This window comes from Theobroma umbraticum, unplaced genomic scaffold, assembly GCF_002168275.2.
Source record: "Theobroma umbraticum cultivar Fairchild unplaced genomic scaffold, ASM216827v3 scaffold_20.0, whole genome shotgun sequence".
Lineage (NCBI taxonomy): Eukaryota > Viridiplantae > Streptophyta > Magnoliopsida > Malvales > Malvaceae > Theobroma > Theobroma umbraticum.
Window position 1 is genome coordinate 4,589,019 of NW_018397266.1, and position 17,328 is coordinate 4,606,346.

Genomic DNA, 17,328 nt, shown 5'->3' on the forward strand with positions numbered 1-17,328 from the left:
TCCGAGTTCGTGATTTTTGAAAATAAAGTAAAGAAATTAATAAGAGGAGTTTTAAAGATTATAACTCACATCAAATATTTAATATTTGTCTCATAATTTTCAAGTCAAGAAATTTTAACGAAAAATTTGTGTGTGCATACCTCAAAGATCTATTATATTGAAATAACAACTATATAAAATTTGAAGATTAGGGTTACATAAAATTACCTATATAAAATATATGAAAGCACGAATTGATGGTGAAAATTTTTTTTATAAAAATGATCATGCTTTTTCATTATAGTAAATTAAAAAGTTATATGGAATTAAGATAATTGAAAAGCCTTGATAAAAAAAAATATTGAGACAACTCAAATATTGTAAAAGGAAAGAGAGCTAGTTAAAAACAATGTCAAGTTTGAGTGTGAAAATTGAATTAATTAATCATCTTTTAGGTTAGTTGATACAATTTTTTTTCTCAATAGGTGATTCAAAAGTAATATAATAATTAGTATTTTTCAAAGAAAATTTATTAATTATTTTGATCAATTAAATCATTAATTTGAAAATATATCGATGTGAAAGTCTATTACTATTGTTAAAAGAAAATGATGATAAGAGAAGTGCATTAAGGATTTTTTTTTCAAATTAAAAAAAGTGATAGGGGATTGTTTAACATAACCTGAGGTTTGGCCTAAAAAGAGAAACATAAGATGAGGTTAAAAAATTATAATATTAGAGAAAATTCCAAAAATATCAAAAGGGCAAAAAGAAAAGACACGAGGGCCCGAAGAATGCCAACAGAAACCAGGCTTACTAAAGGGTGAAGGTCAACAAAAGAAAAAAGTGGGAGGAAGCACTGTTGCTAGAACGGGATATTTGTGGGAGAGAGATCATAACATTGATGAAATGAACTTCGACTTCATCTTCACTTAATATGTCACATCACACTGGGCCAAAATTTCACTTCAGTTATTATTGTGTGATCATGTTTATCCATTATTTTCCACATTGGTCTGTTCGGAGTCATTATTACCTCCCCATATCTTTATCCTCTCCTCAGCAATTGATGCCTGCATTTTATACATAGTCCCAGTTACGTACAGCATTCAAAATGGAGAAGTAAATTAATGCTTCTAATTTTGTTACGTTAGAGCTCAAGCAGAAATGATTATTTATCATTTTTTTTTTAATTTTACCTCTTTGTTCCAGTTGGTTTTGTAAATCATTGCAAATAGGACACAAGTCTGTGCGACAGTCCCTGATAGCATCCCATACCAAATTCCCTAAGGAAAAAGAAAAAAAAAAGCATGGGACTGTTAGTTGAACGGGCGTCTTATCGAATGCCATGATTCTGCAGGCTTTTGAACGACATGATTGCCACTTTATTTGGTCTGACGGTTCATATATAGCTAGTGATGGTGCCATTTGCCATGACCATCCATTTTGATAGTCGAAAGAGGCAAGTTTTAATAATGCCTCAAACTGTAAAATACTACTAGGCAAATATTTTTAAAGGGAAAGAAAGAAAACAAAAAAAAGTGTTGAAGAAAGAAAAAGAAAGATAGAAAGAGCAAGAAAAAAACAGGTAAAAAGAGGCCCGTGTGCAACGCACTGGCCCTAGTCCGATGTGAGATAATACTATGGGAGTGAATGGCAGAATAGAGAGGTTTAACCAAGTATATTTCTGCCTAGAAAAGGAAATACATACCTGGACGCCCATGTCAAGCGCATAACCTAATGTGAGACCCAAAGGAACTCCAAAGATATAGTAACATGTAATGTTTACATAGGCAACAGCTGCTTGCCATCCAGCTCCAATGGCCATCCCTAGAGAAAAAGCAATTTAATGTAGCCAATTTGTATCATACAATTAAAGAAAATATTTAATCAATATTTCAAGAAAAAGGGTTTAAAGGTTACCAGAAAGGACAGGTTGAACATTATTGATGACTATGCAAAGGGCCAAGAGTGGAGTGAGCTCCTTAACGAGATCTTGAACTTGTGTATCATTTGAAAATAAGTATGGATATTTATTCCTAAAGATTATCAGTATAAGCGAGATGATGAGACCAATTAGAAATGAAGAGATGACAGCGACCACCAATGAAAATTTAGCTGTTCTTGGATGTCCTGCTCCCAATTCATTGGAAACTCTCACACTGTGAACATTTTTAAGATTAAAAATGAGATTATAAAAATGTGAGGCATCATCTTCCTTCCTTGTCTATTTTGTAAGTAAGAACTTATAGATTCAATGGTGTCCCAGTGAATTAAGTACCTTATAGCTGCATTCATTCCCAAAGCAACCATGACCGTCCATCCCAATATGTTCATGCTGCAAAATTCAGTAGCAGAAATGTAAGGTAAAGAAGTTAATTTACTCTATAGTGCTGAAATATGATACCTTGCTGAAACCCCACTGTAATCATGTGCCTTCATTGCAATTACATTAAATCCTTCTAGATAGCTAGTTTGGCAAATACATACATATATGTATATTGTGGACAAAAGAATTTGATCTCCGAATTTAATTTCATTTTTGGAGCAAATATATATAAATTTTCTTGTTACTATTTCTTGTGGTGGTCAATAGATAGAGTTAGAAGAACTGTTAAGTGGCCGTCCAGGTGACATCCATGCGTGCGTCAATGTGCCAAAATTCAAAGCTGATTTGCCAACAAACTCCAGCAAAAGCGACCAGCTTCAATGACAGAACATGTGGCAACGTCAGCGTGCCTGTCCTCTCGTCCTAGGCTTCTTATCTTCGCCTCCATTATTGTTGGCTTTTTGTCTTTTGGAATTTATTACTCAGAAAGATACGGAACTTTAGAGAGAAAAAAAAGCCACGACAAAAGTCGTTTTAGTACTACGTTCAACACTGATGGCTTGCCTCAATCAATTTAAAATTTTTGCTTAAACCATGGTCAACAACCCACTTTAAATTCAAATCGCTATATCATAACATTTTTATAATTAGTTCAGACTATAATCGAACTTTTCAAACGGCTCTAGAATTTTAAAGTAAAATTGTTAGTCAACAATTAACATTAATTAATGGCTAAATAATACTAGTAGTTACAAACTAAAACTCACCAGATAGACAATGCATCTACTGATACTTCTGCGTTCTTTAAATATCCAGCGAAGAGTATCAATGCCATAAAATACCATATCTCTAAACTGCATAAAATTAATCAGGAGTAATAAAAGTTAAGGACCTAGATTCCAAATTTGATTCAAAATATTCTGAAAAATGAAAAGAGTATAAAAGACCAGCATGCCAATACTATTGGTTGCTCAAAAAGATTGGTGTCGGTAGTGCAATCCATGCCGATTATGTTAATCAACCCATGCCTTCAAATTTTATGAATATTATACTAGGTACACATCAATCCGACAACTTGTGAACACCATGTTACTCGTGGAGTAGAAAATTAAAGAGAACCTTGATTTTGTTGTCTTTGTTCAAAACAAAATCTTGGAGAGGCAAATTCTGCGTGAACTTTGACACGAAAATAAAGTAGAAGGATAAAGTTAAACAGCGCTGGAAAATTAATTTTAATTAATGTTACTGTACTTACCAGAGCATTACTGCGGATGCCAGTGACAATCGCACGAATCCCCATAAATGTTGAAATGCCTTCCAGGAGAAGCCGGTCCAGGCGCGCCCACAAGTTCCGCTGATAATGTACAAGAACTGAGCCACATCTATGAATATCCATGATGCGTTCAGTACGATGGCTGCGCCCACTAGACCCAACCCAAGCTTTAACATCAAGAGCCAGCTAAATGCGGTGTGCAGAAACAAGGCCACACCGGCTATCACCGCCATCACCATCATCTTGCTCTGCGCCTGTAAGAACTTTGCCATGGGGAAATTAACGGCGTAAGCAAACAATTGTGGCATCATCCATATTGAGAATATTCCGGCAGCCTTGGATATGCTGCCGTCTGCCCTATTAGATTCAAAATTGGGCCCGCGAATATGTATAGCAAGCTCAGGATCAAAGCCGTTGAATTGAGGATGACCCATGATCTTTGCATGTAAATCCCTAGCATATCATGCTGTCCTGCTCCAAACGCTTGGCCACATAATGTTTCTAGTGCGCTCCCCATGCCAAGCTTTTTGAAATTTAATCATGTGTTAATGTTAGTATTAGGAACTAACCAGAAACTGTTCAAAATGTAATAACACAGTTTTTGTAGTGAGAAAAGCAAGTTACGATTTATTGAGGGTGTATCATATAAAAACTATGAAGTTAATTGAACATATATTTTTTACTAGTTAACAATTAAATGTTAACTAACTATAATATGTACTGTACCATGGCACCGAAGGAGAAACCGGCGATGACAGAATTCTCGACGGAAACGGCGGCCAGAGCCAGAGTGCCAACCTGGCCTGAAAAAACTTGAGTGATGGCGCCAAGGGAATATTGGCAGATGGAGGTGAAGATGGCGGGGCCGGCAAGGAACCAGAGCTTCTTGGACTCAATCAAGAATTCTCTAAAGAAGTCGCGAACGCTGTTGATCGGAGGGACGTCATGGGTGCCGGGGGTAAAGGTGGTGGAGGAGAAGGAGGCGTTTGAGGCTTTAGAAACTAACTGCGATTGGAGGTGGTTGTCCTCGTCGACTTCCCGAGGGTAAAGTAGAAGCGGTTGCTCAACATTCTCCATGGAAGACTAAGAAACAGGGATCGAAACTAGCATAAAATAATCAGGCAAGCAGCTATATTTCCTATAGGAGAAAGGCTTTGGGTGGAGAACGCATGAAAGAGTTCATATATAAGATCTAGGGTCCAAAATTAATGAAATTAAGAAACAATAAAATCAGGAACATTTTTAAAAATAATTCTTCAAAATAAATGTTTTAAAAAATAATATTCTTTATAATTTTAACTATTTTTAATCAAATTGGACAAAATTCATTTTAATAAAATTACACGTCATATATAAAAACATATTATATGTTATGATTAAATTGTTCCATATCATATACAAAAACATATTACACGTCATAATTAGGTTTTTATACGCCATGTTGAAAAAAAATACTGTTATTACACGTAATGTACAAAAATATGTAACATGTCATAGTTAATTTGTTACACGTCATATTGAAAAAAAAATATTATTATTACACGTCAAGTGAAAAAAAATACTATTGTTACACGTCATGATTAAAAAATATTATTGCATGTTATATTGAAAAATTATTATTATTATTACACGTAATTTTAAAAAAATATTGTTATTACACGTCATATTTAAAAATATTTTATTACACTTTAATACTTAAAATATTGTTGTTACTTATGAACTAAAACTTCAAATCTTCTCCAACTCTCTTCAGGTTTTTTTTTTTGACAATTTGGCGCCAATTGAAGTATTTCTAACATATTTTCATAAATCAAAATAAAAATTTTCATATCTAAAACACTTATATTGACTTAAACTTGGAGAAAATTTTCTCTGAAAACCTAGATTTATAAATTTTAAATTCTTAAATTTATTAGTGTCTAAGTCCCGAATTGATCTAATTAAAAGTTATTTCAAATATCTGTGATCATTTCTACCAATTTAATTTTATCCAAAATACATAAAAATCAAATTCTCCAAATAGCCACCCACCCAAGCACATCAAAATCATTACATAGTGTTTTGAAAGTGCAAGAAAGAAAAATATGAAAAAGTAGGAGAGAGAAATCAAGAGCATAGCAGATGAATACCGAAAAGAGAAATTGATAAAATTAGAGAGAGTGTGATGCTGAAAGAGAGAAATCAGAAGCACAAATTGAAAGAAATTGAGATGAATGATTTAATTTATTAAAAATAGTTTCAAGGGTATTTTTATCAAGTCATGGCTACATATGGTTAAAAATAATTAAATTTATTTTGATAGTTATTTTTTTAATATCCTTATTAAGGAAGGTTATTCCTCATAATTTCCTTATAAAATTATCTATAGTATGTAAAGTTTTGTAAAACTCTTTAGAGGTAATATGTTTTTTTCTTTGAGCTGGAAAAACTCTAGGGTCAACTCATATTAAGGTTTTATTAAAAGGTAGGAAATAGAAGTACACTAAAGGGATACATAAACCTTACTTCCAAAATTACATAGGAGAGATAAGAAGTAAATCCTACTTTGCTTAATTGTATGTTATGATGCATTGGATAAGTAATACTCCTCTTTTACAAAAACCTAAATGCAAAAAATAAATAAAGAATTCTACTTCTTTATAATTGTTTAAATTTAATATAAAGGAGATTAATCCTATCTAACTTAAGAATGCCTCTTAATTCGCCCTGACATTGTGGAATACCTTGAGCCCTTCATGCAAATAGCCTTGGTTAGAAAAAAAGTTTGCAGTTTGATTCCCTTCATGATGTATGTGAGTGATTTTATAGAAAAAAATTTTCAAACAATTCTGTATAAAAGCTAAAATATATCTAATATCATAAGAATTTGAATTGTTTTCTTGTATCATCTGTACTACCACCTTGGCATCCATTTCAATCCTTTGGAGAGCAAGAAGCTCAACTTTCAAAGAATTATTCAGTCCAAAATTCTTTGAAAAACTGAAAACGAGTTTACCTATATGATCTAGCACAACTCCTTGCCCTGCAATATGTTGGACAATTTTAGACCTCCCATTAACATTCAACTTGATTTCATCCAAACCTAGCTTCAACCATCTGATTATTTGGGGTGGTTTTGATAGTTGAGCTGGAAAGTGAACGTTTCACAACTTTGCAATCTGAATATCATCCTTCCATTGCCATTTTCCTATTTAATTTCATGTGTGACGTTGTGTAAACAACTTCATTATTCTCCACATGATACACTGAGAGTAAACTCCTGTTTGTCTATACTTGGCATCATTTCCTTCAACTCACAAAAACCAACAAATAAAAATAGAAATCAAAACCAGAATGTGGTCTGGCTTTGTGTAATCTTCCGAATAGCTTTAGAGGTAATATATTAGTGACTATAATTTGTCAAACATGGCACTTGCCTAACACAGCTATTTCTCTCATCGATTTTCTCCTTATCATCAACAAAGCAAAAATCTTACAAATTTCAATTTTTTTTATTTTTTTTAAAAAGGGTATAGGGTTAGTGGTGGTAGTGAAGCCATCTGTCGAAAGTTAGATGGAAGATAAGTTGTATGTGATTGAACAGAAATGTTTGGAAAAAGAAACAGAAATTAAGTTGTCAATTTATTCAAGACTTTTTGTTCCCAATTTCTATAAGATTGCAAAGTAGTGTTTACTTAAGTAATTACTATTAATACATACAATATACTAACTCTTTAACAGACTCATTTGGCTATTTGGTTTACAGGCTAGACAGTTATGTGCCCCTGCCTAAATATGCCGGCCATCCCAAATTTATGGACGAATGCGAAGGTTATTCATTTCCTCGTAAAAACTAGAGTGTTTGGTCTAAACTTGACTTGGTATATATATATTTGAAAATTGAAGATACCTTGCCATTTATAATGTTATATGCAGGCTCATTTTCCACATTTACACAGGAAAGTCGAAGTGCAATAGTTTTACTTTAAAAAAGGAGGCAGCTTTTCTATACCATCAAAATCATGAATTCTGCCATGAACCTCACAAAATTTAATGAATATGGCCCATAATTTAAAGCCAAGCACGTATGCAAGAAAGATAAAACTGCAACATAGGAAATGCCACAAACCATTTAAGTCTTTATAGCATGAACTAATTAGGAAGAACATTCTTCTTCTTCTTCTTCTTCTTCTTCTTCTTCCTTTGCCATGATAATTTCTCTTTTTCTAATTATATTTAGATAATTATGTATGATGGCCAGTCCTTGTAAATTTTTTGGATGAATATACTCATACATTTTGCTTATAAAAAAATTTATGTAAATTTTTATATTTTTTATATAGTTGATTTTTTTTTTATTTTTCTTTGAACGTAAGCCAATGATTAAACCAAGTGGTTAAACTATTTCACAACAAGTGATATTAGAGCTCCAGGTTTAGCATATCATGATTCACAAAGGATGTCAATAATTATTAATTATATGAATTTCTCTATTCAAAAGTTTGACGGACAAACTTATCATCCTTCTCTTTATGCATCAACGGTTAATGTTCCCAGAATGAACTATCAGAAGGTGTGTAGTAATTAAACGAAACATCCAAAAGCTAATAATTAGCTATATATATCTTTGTAGTAGGTGGTCAATGGTAGAGGAATCTGATAAGATTATAGAACTGAATTGATGGATTAATTATGTTGATAACTGATCGTTGGTTTATTGGTCCCTTATAATAAGAATGGTATAATATTTGCTAAAGATGACATATGGTGGTGGTTGGCGTGAGGATAATACTAATAAATTCTAAAAATGAATCTACTTTTAATGTAAAGTTATGGGAAAAAGTGTGATGACAATCACGACAAACTTGATATGAGGATTTCCGTGTATATAATTGTTAGGTATTGTCAACTTGCCTCTGTAAAGCTATCTGACATCTGATACTGTTCCTAATGGCCATTTGGATTATTTGATGAGTCAAAGCCGTGAGGTTAGCCTAATAGAATATCTGTGCACTTCACAGACTTGATTCAATCCCTGTAATTGATTAATCTCTCCATCCGAAACCTAGAATTAATCACCAAAAAGACAATCCAAGTTTGGCAGGTTCTTAACTCTCTTTTAGAGCGTCGAGGTCTATATATGGTTCAAATCATAGTTTATCTAGACTTTTAATTGTATATATGTATACTAAAATAAATGTATGTTAGTTTATTAAGCAGCCACATTTTAATCCTTCCCTCTTAAGTAATCCTTAAAAAAGGGATATGTTATTATTACATGTTTAATCCATAATACTATCCTTTTGTTTTCTTTCTTCCCTAAGGTTTCGCAATTTGTAATTTATGATCCCTTGGAGTTTATTGGACCACAAATAGATAAGAGAATATATGACATGTTAGATTCCGCACATCGCACCTACTATAGGGTCGTTTTCTTTTAAAATTGGGGTAATTAGAGAAAAGGGAAACGCAATGGCCAATGGATCAAGAACTTTTTTGTACCATAGGGAGCCTTACGAAAAGAGAACAACATTTTTTTCCCATGGGATAAGGGGAAGTTAGCCTATTTTTATTAAGAGATCAAAGATTAAGAAGAATAAATAAATAATAATAATTTTGAAATTAATATATTAACTTAACCATTAATAATTAAAAAATTTATAATAAAAATAATTTTATATAACATGTAAATAAAAAAATAAAAAAAAAAACTTATACTAGTATTTTAGGAAGTTCTATTTGACGATGGTAATATCTTTTTTAACATAAACAATTAAATTATTTATAAAAAACTTATCATCCATTTTATTTCAAAATCTTACATTTCTCAATATAATCGACTAAAAAATTAATGTAGTCAACATCTAATATTTATATTTTATTATATTTAAGTTTATAATACTAAATATTAAACTATAATGCATAAAATATAAATAGTTAAATACGATATATAGAATTAATAATTTCTTCTTATACTCAAGATAATTTCCTTTCAACTAATTCTAAAATGTAAAGTACATTAAAAACATATACTCAAGATAATTTTTTCTTATATAATTAAGATTAACAAAAAAAATATATTACTGAAATTTTATATAATAACCAATAATACAACACTAGAACTTATATTTGAGAATTACATATATAATAATTTTTTAATTTTTAAAAATTTAAATCATTAAAAATAAAATCCACATAACAGAAAATAAAACTATGACAAGTAGGAGATTTAACCTATATAATAAAAATGATTGATGATTCCTAAAATTTAAAAAGAAAATTTATAGAAAGTTAAAATATATGAGAAATAAAATATAATTAAAATAAATAATAATATAAATAAAAAAATTAAATAAAAATTTTACTTTTTATAATTCACAATATAAAGGCGAAAAAGAAAAGAGAAAAAAATAGATGGAGAAACTTAAAAAATAAAAAAATATTTAACAATTTGAGTAAAATTGACTTAAGTGTATAAAGTCATTTATTATTTTTTAATTATATTAATTATTTAATAACAAATTATTTTAAAAAACTATTGAAAAATATATAATATATAAAAGTTTAAAAATTATCCCCCTTCGCCCCCCCCTCCCCCAATTACAAGGGACACTCCGCCTCTGCATGGGATTTTAAGCTCCCGAAAGAACATGCGTAGCGTATGAACTTACACGTATCACCCATGAGATAACCCACGTCCAAAGCATATGCATGGGGCTGTGTTCAAAAGGGAAAGAAACCAAAATCATTGCATGGGGCAACTACGTTTTTGGCCTTTAGGTTCAAACTAGACTTCGTCCTTGCTGATTAGGTGAAAAAAGGACTTATTTTCATGGTCGTCTCTTCTCGCACATGATTACAATTTATTAATGTCTTTACCAGAAGATTTGGTAGCTGCAAAGTGACAGAGGAAGTACTAAGATGACAATAATTTAACTAGCCAATATAATAAAGTACTCAATCATGACTCGATCTTGTTGTAACTTTCCATGTATACAAATATATTAATCCGTCAAATAAAAAAATCACCTAACGAAAATTTATTTTGATGCGTGTGAGTTTTTTACTCATCTCGTTATGTGGTTTTTTTATTTTTATGTTTATTTTTATAATAATATAATATTATTATTATAAAGAATAATAATTTGTTTGGAGGATTTATTTTGTAACAGCTGACTTTTTTTTTTTTTTGAACAAGTGAAGTGCGTTTTTTTTAAATCACATAACCTTTTATAATTTACTAAGATTATGAGCAAAAAATAAAACAAAACAAAAGAAAAGAAAATGGAAAGAGAGAGGGGGAGGATATATATTGTGAAAGAAAAAAAGGGACTTTTGGTAGGAGTGATTAGGGAAAATCGAAAAAAATGAGACGGAAAAAAAAAGAAAGATAAGTGAAAATTGGCCAAGTAGGGAGGAGGAAAATATATGGAGTTATGATATTTTTGAAATGTAGCGTGGACTACACGTATATGTATGTGCATGCATATATGTGCGTGAGCACATCTGTGGTATGTATGTGTATTATAAAAAGATGTTATCAGAGTTTACAATTTGGAAGACAAAATTTTTATATATTATACTAAATAATGAACTCATATACAACTTATCAAGTACGTTAATACAATAACCATAAATTAAAAAAAATAAAAAAACACAAGTATGACGATTTTTCATTGTATAAAAGTCATTTATAAAGTGCGCTTCCATGTTTGTAGCACTGTAACATGTTAAAAATTTAAGCTTTGCATTTAATTTTACACAAGTTTAAGTTAAAGTTAAGAACCATAACATTGAAGTAGCAAGGTATATAAAATTAAAACAATAAATATTAGTATCGAAAAAAATGAATTCTTAAGAATATTACTTGTAAAATGTATACTAAAATAAACTTCAATGAAATTTCGAAACAAGATTAAATATTACTTTATTAATAATATTCTTGAAAATTTTTTACTCTAGAATTGAAATTGTTGTTTACCTTAAAAAATAGGTTAAATAAAATTAATTAAGAAGACAAATTTATTTTACATGTATAAGTTGAAATAAAAAAAATGTTTAATGTAAGTAAAAATCATTATTGGTCATTTACATATTAAACAGTTAGAATTATGTAACTTTAACTTTTCTAACAAAAAAAATTGTCAAAACAAAAACTTGAAGTTACCTTTTGGGGATGAGATTATAATTTTTATTTTGCACAAAAACAAATTAGTTATACCTATAAGGGTACATTAAAAATTTTAGGAATTTTGGAGGTTAGACAACGGCTTCCACCCCTTATATATGTGTCTGTGAGGAGGAATTCACGTATATCAATTTAATTTTACACCTTTCGTATATTTTTATAAGAGTTATGCTGATTAATTCAATCGTGGATTTTCATGCTCCATTCATGTAAATCCTGCATGCCTAAATTTGTATTAAAAATATATATCGAAAAAAAAAACAATATTTTCTATCAATATAATAAAGATATTGAATTCACTTAAGAATTTATGTGTAATATAAGTATGAATGGATTGTTAAATTCAATAATCAGTTTGTTAAAATATTAATTATACATAAAAATGTAAAAAAAAAGAATGAGAATAAAAAATCCATAGATTGAAGTATTGAACATTATCAATTGGATCCATTTGCCGAGAAATTAAGAGACTAGTTTGACGGATGGGTAGGGGGTCAGTGTCATTATTTTTCCAATCTTATCCTGGCCCATTGGAGAATCAATTAGCAGAATTCTGCACAAACCTCTTCTGCCTGTCTCTTGATGGCCACTATCAAGGACATTTTCTTACCGGATTCGCAGAATTTGATGAACATTTTCTTAATGGGCACCTTCTGTATGTTCTAATCGCGGCGGACCCAGCTATCTGAGAGTGGTGTCACATGAGAGCACTTAATTATTAAATATTTATATTAAGTATATTATTTATATAAAATTTTACATATTTAATAACACTAAAGAACTCATTAATATTTTTACAATTTTATAAAGAGTAGGGTCAAAAATTCCCAATCAAAGTAAATTTATTAAAAAATAATCTATATACTAATATTTAAATACTAAAAAGTAAAATAATTTAAAATTTAAAATTTTATTGAAAAAAATTAAAACCTAAACTATCCTCTTTCTCTTAAAAAATTCAAATATTACTTTTGATACTTGCAATGAGACTTCTATTCTCGATCTTTGATTGCACTTTTCACTCTTTCAAAACAATTCACCTACACTTTAATTGTTCAACTGTAAATAATTTTGAACTCAAATCAAGTTTTTAAATTATTCATGTGTAAATATTTTTTGTTTAAGTTGATAGTTTAGGACCCAAACAAAATCTTTCTAATAGAAAATAATATTACATGTCAAATAATATCTTAAAATTATGAGTCTTTTTTTTAATTTATTTTGTAGATATATTATTTGATTATTTAATTTTTGTATTAAATTTTATGTGGTTTGTAAATGTTTATACTTAGTTTTGATCAATAAGCAGAAATTTGTCAAATTGTTAGTAGTTGAATATGCTAATGAGAAATAAGTAATAATTTTTAACTGGTTTTTGTATAAATATGTCATGAAAAAAAAATTTAAAATATAAAAAATTATCTCATAAAACTCAAATCCTAGACAATAATAATATAATTCTATTAATGATGGTATTCAATAATTTTTTAAGTAAAATTATATTGAATTTAATCTAAATACTCTCTTAAATAAATTTTGAATTAAAAAAATTTATTTTAATTATAACACTATTTAAAAGAATTTCTAAATCCGTCTCTGATTCTAATTATATCTTTCTTTAAAAATATGTGAAACCGAATATGGCGGCTAATATTCTCCATTATACTATACTTTCCATCGAAATAAACAGAAATCTAATTACCTAACATATGACGGTGGACTAAGCACAAATCTAAGATCATTTTCTGTTGGCAAAGAATTTCATCACTAGTCTAAAATTTATATATTTGCTTAAGTTCTATCAATCGTTCACATCAACCAGCTAGACCTGCTCCGGAATGGTTGCTGGCCTGACCCAAACTCTCCTGGATTGATCTGGCTTGAGCGGGAGGAAATTCAGATTATGTTTTCTCAGCTATTTTCTTAAAGCACCTTTTTTTTATTTTTTTCGCGGTCATTTTCAAACTTTTATTTGATTCTCTTTCTTCTTTGTTGCGGTCACTTTCTAACTTTAATCTGTTTCTCTTTCTTTTATAGATGGAACAATTCTTATCAGACCTTTTCTCTTGGATGCAGAATATATGCTACATAAAAGCTGCAATTTAAGGGTTGACAACTCCTATGCCGACAACATCAACCCTAGGAAGAATCTTATTTTTAAGTTAAAATATTTTTAATTTTTTAATTTTAATTATAATTTTATACAAATTTATTAATTTTTAAAATAAATAATTTATCTTAAAAAATTATTTTTTATTTGACATATAAATTGCCGTTGGTCCATTATTAATATTTTTATTAATTTAATGATATAAAAATTTTAAAAAATTAATTTTACTTTTCATCAATTTTAAAAATTATCATACTACATAAATTATATATTTTAATTTTTAATTTTTTTTTAATTCCTATCTCGCTAGATCCGACAGAAGTCAAATCTTCCTCCCCCTGGAGGGAGCATCGATGGGTGCTCTTAGGGAGCACTAATCAGGTGCTCCTTGAGCAGCACCGGTCGGGATGTGGTGCTACCTAAAAACCACTGATAGCGTACTTCCAGCGTGGTGCTCCCTAAAGAGCATCGATCGAGTGCTCCACATTTTGGTGCTCCCCATTCACATATTCCCAAGGAGCACAAATCCAGCGCTCCTTAAGAAGCACTGATCTTGGGAGCACCAGATCGTTCCTTGAGAATTTTGGCTAGATTGGAGCTAGATTCTTTCACTAGACTATCAAAAAAATTTAAAAAAAATAACATTTTAAATATTTCAATTTAAATTTTAACATTATTTAGTTGTTTGGGATAGAGTATTCATTTTGCAAACTAATAAACCTATGTATAATTATAATTAAAAGTTAAAGGTAATAGAGTACTTTATTTTTATTTTTAATATGTATGGTAATTAATTAAAGGCTAGACCTTACACACAAACTTAACTTGAATGATTACTACTACGAAAATTTGGTTTTTAGAATGGTGTGTTATCTCAAGGCAAATGAGGTACATAAATATGTCATGATATATGATTTCAAATCAATTTGGACCCATCAAAATGGCCAACAATCTAGCAAAGTTAAACAACCCAAATAGACTAATAGGTCTAACAAGAGGTTCCATTTGCATACCAAGGGTAAAAATGTCTACACACCCTTAAAAGAGTCCTATTTTTATTTGAAATTTTAATTGACTGAGTTAGATATTTGAATTTAAATGTATATTTAATTAGGATTCACATTTGAAATTTGAATGATGTAGATAGGATATTCATTCAAATTTAATTACCTTAACATGTATTCAAATTGTAACTAGATAAGGGAACTATCAATCTATAAATACTCTTTCTCTTCATTCTAAAGCATAAAAGCTTGAGAATAAAATTTTTAATTTCTCACATGCTATCTTTTCTTTCTTATTTTTGTTGTTTTGTAGATTGAAAGGCTTACTTAAAACTCAATTTTTAGAGTTTAAAGTATAAAGTTGAACTAAAGTCTCACCACATGACAATTGATATCAATGCCAAGAGAATCAAAGTGAGAACTGACTTCTGCTACTAACCAGTCTACACCCACCAAAGAGGTGAAGGAGTCTAAAAATGCAACTAAACAAGTTGAGTCTCATTCAAGGGACATGTTGTCCACTCTTAATGGCCAAGTATCCAAGGTAAAGGTGGTCATGAAAGAGATGAAGGTCAAATTTAAGGAGGTTAAAGCTAGCATGGAAGAGTTAGGGTTCCAAGATGATGAGTTTTGTGGAGAGTTACAATTTAACTCCAACGAGTTAGCGGACATACTAAATCGATGAGATGCAACCCTAAAAGACCTAGGGGAGGCATTTCAGCAAGACATATAAGGGCTCGGGGACTAACTTGTCACACTCAAGGCAACCACAAGGGGTGGTGTGCCAACTACTCAAATGAAGGCTCAATTTAAAGTGCCTACGCCCAATGAGTTCTGAGGTATGCGAGTGGTGAAAGAGGTGGACAATTTCTTGTGAAGCTTGGAACATTACTTCAAAGCCGTGGGCATTGCAAAGGATGCTTTACGAATCAATTTAGTTCCTATGTACTTGGTAGACACAGCCTTGTTGTGGTGGTGGCATAAGTGCGATGAAAAGCTAAGGGAGCAATCATAAACTCTTACGTGGACTTCCAAAAAAAGTTTTGAAAGTAATTCTATCTTGAGTATGATAAGGACTAGGCTTGAGCAAAGCTTAATAGGCTAACCTAATAAAGAGAGATAAAAGAATATGTTAAAAAATTCTCTAAATTGTTGTTACAAATTAATGATCTTAATGAGAAAAAAACACTATTTACGTCCATGTATGGCTTGAAGATATGGGTGAAGCAAGAGCTTTGGCATAAAGACGTGCAAGACCTCTTGCTAGCCATAGTGATGACTGAGAACCTTATCGAGTTCCACTCATCTCAACCCAAGGAAAAAGACAATAACTGGGGAAAAAAGGACAATGGGTTAGAGGAAAAGGTTGAGGAGAAGTTGTCATGCCATTGGACCAACATAATTGTCAAATGGTAGGGCAAGGAAAACAAGACTGCCAAGTGTTTGGTTTGTGACAAATCTCACTAGACGATGGATTGCCCCATGTGTAAAAAGCTCGTGGTTATCCTAATGAATGAGGAAGATCCAAGCTACAAGATTGGCAACCAATGTAGCTATCACACTTAGGGAGCCTAGTGTTGCACAAGGAAAATAAACACATTAAACTATCCATACAGTTTGAGGGAAAGGCTAGTGTAATGGCTAGGTGCCACCTTTTTCTCTGATAACTTCGTCTTCCAAGTTTTCAAGAATAGGGAGAATTTTACCAGTCTTTCCTACTTGAATCTTTTTTGGAAAAAGAATTTCAAAAGCAATATTCTTCCTTTTAAGTGCGATTATTTTTTTGCTAGCTACAATAAGAGTAGCCCTACCAAGTTCATCATTATGGATTTTTGCAATAAATGTGTTTTAACCATAGAGGAAGAAAAAAAAGAAAACTTGTGATAGACATAAAAAAATAGATAAGTATACATATGCAATAATATTTTTATTACCATAAATATTTATTTAAAAAACTTATAAAAGGCTTAAGAAGAAAGAAAGAAAAGGCTTCAAAAATAGAAAAAAAGGCATGTGCGTAATATGTCCCATAACTCTACTACTTACAGGGGTAGAGTTAGCCAATTTTTATTAAGAGACAAAGACGAAGAGAAATAAGAGTTATAAATTTTTAAAATTAATATGTTGAACTTAAACAATAATTAAAAGATTCATAATAAATAATAAATTTTATATAACATGTACATAAAAAGGAACAGGAAAAGAAAAACCTATAATAGTTCTTTAAGAAAGTTAAACTTGACAATATTTCTTGAATTCAAATTCATCAATTATTGACTTTCTATTGAAAATGCTAGAAATATTTATCTCAATATAAACAGTTAAATTATCTACAAAAAACTCATTATCCATTTTATTCTAAAGTTTTTTTTTCACAATTTTCATTATTGAAAAAGTTTTCTCTATAGTTGCTGTAGAAATAAGAAAAGTCACAACAAGGTGAATTAATATATCAATCAAGTGATA

At 30.3% G+C, this 17,328-nt stretch overlaps 1 pseudogene across 1 annotated transcript; it reads right to left on the minus strand.

Moving 5' to 3' along the window:
* Positions 1–693: 693 nt before the first annotated feature.
* Positions 694–4,728, minus strand: LOC110423121 (protein DETOXIFICATION 29-like; annotated as a pseudogene). Its single transcript, XR_016351687.1, has 8 exons — positions 4,308–4,728; positions 3,564–4,104; positions 3,076–3,162; positions 2,261–2,317; positions 1,903–2,141; positions 1,691–1,809; positions 1,179–1,265; positions 694–1,052 (listed from the first exon to the last, which is right to left on the minus strand). The product of XR_016351687.1 is annotated as a protein DETOXIFICATION 29-like (transcript).
* Positions 4,729–17,328: the final 12,600 nt, after the last annotated feature.